This window comes from Gadus morhua, chromosome 1, assembly GCF_902167405.1.
Source record: "Gadus morhua chromosome 1, gadMor3.0, whole genome shotgun sequence".
In the NCBI taxonomy this organism is placed as follows: domain Eukaryota; kingdom Metazoa; phylum Chordata; class Actinopteri; order Gadiformes; family Gadidae; genus Gadus; species Gadus morhua.
The window spans coordinates 14,556,028-14,558,527 of NC_044048.1; the positions used below are offsets into that span (position 1 = coordinate 14,556,028).

Consider the following 2,500-nt stretch of genomic DNA (forward strand, 5'->3'; position numbering starts at 1 on the left):
TGCGTGCGTGCGTGCGTGCGTGTCAGTGTTTGCAATGCTATTGGCTCTGTCTGACTTGTCTGCAACCTAATATGTCAAAAAAGAACAGCAACATTAGGGTTATATCAATGCTTAATGAGCCGAGTTGATTAAAGTCTGAATTATGGTCACAGATTTTGAGCTTCTGTCTCAACAAGTATAAAAGCCAATCATTTATACTAAGGTAAACCCAGGCATCAAATCGTCCGCCTGAGCTCTCTCTCTCTCTCTCTCTCTCTCTCTCTCTCTCTCTCTCCCTCTGTCTGTCTCCTGCTCTCTCCCTCCATTTCTCTTTGTCTCTCTCTCACGCCCTCTATGTTTCTCTCTCTAAGTCACATCCTCTTTGTCTCCCCCTCACTCTATTTTTCTTTATTCCTCCCGACCTTTATGTTTCGCTCTCTCCCTCACTCTCTATGTCTCTTTCTCTCCGTCTATGTCTGTCTATGTCTCTCTCTCCCTCTATGTCTCGCTCTCTCCCTCTATTTCTGTATATGTCTCTCTCTCCCTCTCTGTCTCTCTGTGACTCTGTCTCCCACTATGTCTCTCTCCCTCTGTGTCTCTCTCCCCCTCTCCGTCTCGCTCTCTCCCTCTATGTCTGTCGGTTTCTCTCTCCCCCTCTATGTCTCGCTCTCTCCCTCAATGTCTGTCTGTGTCTCTCTCCCCCTCTCCGTCTCGCTCTCTCCCTCAATGTCTGTCTGTGTCTCTCTCTCCCTCTATGTCTGTCTGTGTCTCTCTCTCACACCTGATCTCCACCTGATGGGTGTTCGAGGACAGCGGGAGGCGCCGGCCAGCTTTCCTCTCCAAAGCCTTTTCCAGTAATCTCCCAGCGCTCACTGGGTCTTATGATTACTGTAATGACAAGGTGCATCCCTCTGCGCTGTCTCTGTCTGCAGGAGTGAGTGTGTTTCATCACATCAGACATGCTCTATGTACTGTAAAGGATCTCAAAGGAGACCACACACACACACACACACACACACATGCACACACACACACACACACACACACACACACACACACACACACACACACACACACACACACACACACACATACATACATGCAGTTTTACTGAAGTTTTTTTCCAACATGTACATGAAGGATTTAGCCACATTTTTCAACACACACGTGTGTCGTGTGCACGTGATACATGCGTGTGTCTGTGTGTGTTTGTGTGTGTTTGTGTATGTGTGTGTGTGTGTGTGTGTGTGTGTGTGTGTGTGTGTGTGTGTATGTGTGTGTGTGTGTGTGTGTGTGTGTGTGTGTGTGTGTGTGTGTGTGTGTGTGTGTGTGTGTGTGTGTGTGTGTGTGTGCGCGTGTGTGTGTATATGTATGTCTATGATTGAGGTATGTTTCATAAGTGAGTTTGCATGTGCTGGAAGGAATAGGGTTTCTTTTGACCATGCACAATCACAGGGTAATTAATACACACATCCTACCTTGGTGAAATTGCTTGCAGAATGTGTGTGTGTGTGTGTGTGTGTGTGTGTGTGTGTGTGTGTGTGTGTGTGTGTGTGTGTGTGTGTGTGTGTGTGTGTGTGTGTGTGTGTGTGTGTGTGCCTCTGTCTGTGAAATGTATGTGTGTGTGTGTGTGTGTGTGTGTGTGTGTGTGTGTGTGTGTGTGTGAGTGTCTGTCTGTGAAATGTATGTGTGTGTGTGTGTGTCTGGGGGATGTGTCTGTCTGATTGTCTGTCTGTGTGTACTTATGTGTGTGCCAATCGTGTTCATGCTTGCTGACATGTGTGTTGAAAAAACAGAAATGAGGCTAACGGATATTTAGAGGGAGTTATTAATTTGGAAAACGAGGAGGTATGTGTGTCTGTTTGTATGTGTGCATATCTGTGTGTGTGTGTGTGTGTGTGCGTGTGTGTGTGTGTGTGTGTGTGCGTGTGCGTGTGCGTGTGTGCGTGTGTGTGTGTGTGTGTGTGTGTGTGTGCGAGTATGTGGGTGGTATCAGGCCCGGAGAGGGCGGTGGGCTGAGGAGTCACAGATGAGTTACTTTACATGTGCACACCTATCCACATCTGCACACACACACACACACACACACACACACACACACACACACACACACACACACACACACACACACACACACACACACACACACGCGCACACACACACACACATATGCACCCTGACCCCACAGATGAGACAATTAGGCCACCAAACAGCCCAATTAGCTATGGCTGCAGCACCGTGGGTGGTAGGAGTGGAGACCGAGAAGAGAAGAGAGGAGAGCGGAGGAGCAGAGAGGAGGAAAGGAAGAGGAGAATGGAGGAGAGGAGAGGAGGAGGAGAGGGAGAGCTGATGGAAAACGGGGTTGTTTCACAGCTCATTGGAGAGGCTCTCCCTGCAGCCCGGCTGTGTCTGCTGCTCTCCTCGTGGGCTCCAGATGCGGCCGGGGGCTGCAGGGGCTACGCTGCATGACCTGCCCCTCAGCCAGGACGCGTGCACTTGATTCCAGTTCCACCTGGATGGT

The 2,500-nt window shown here is 49.4% G+C and overlaps 1 protein-coding gene across 1 annotated transcript in view; it reads right to left on the bottom strand.

Moving 5' to 3' along the window:
• Nucleotides 1-2,500, bottom strand: part of lgr6 (leucine-rich repeat containing G protein-coupled receptor 6) — a 20,504-nt gene that overhangs the window by 17,543 nt on the left and 461 nt on the right. The window lies entirely within an intron of this gene.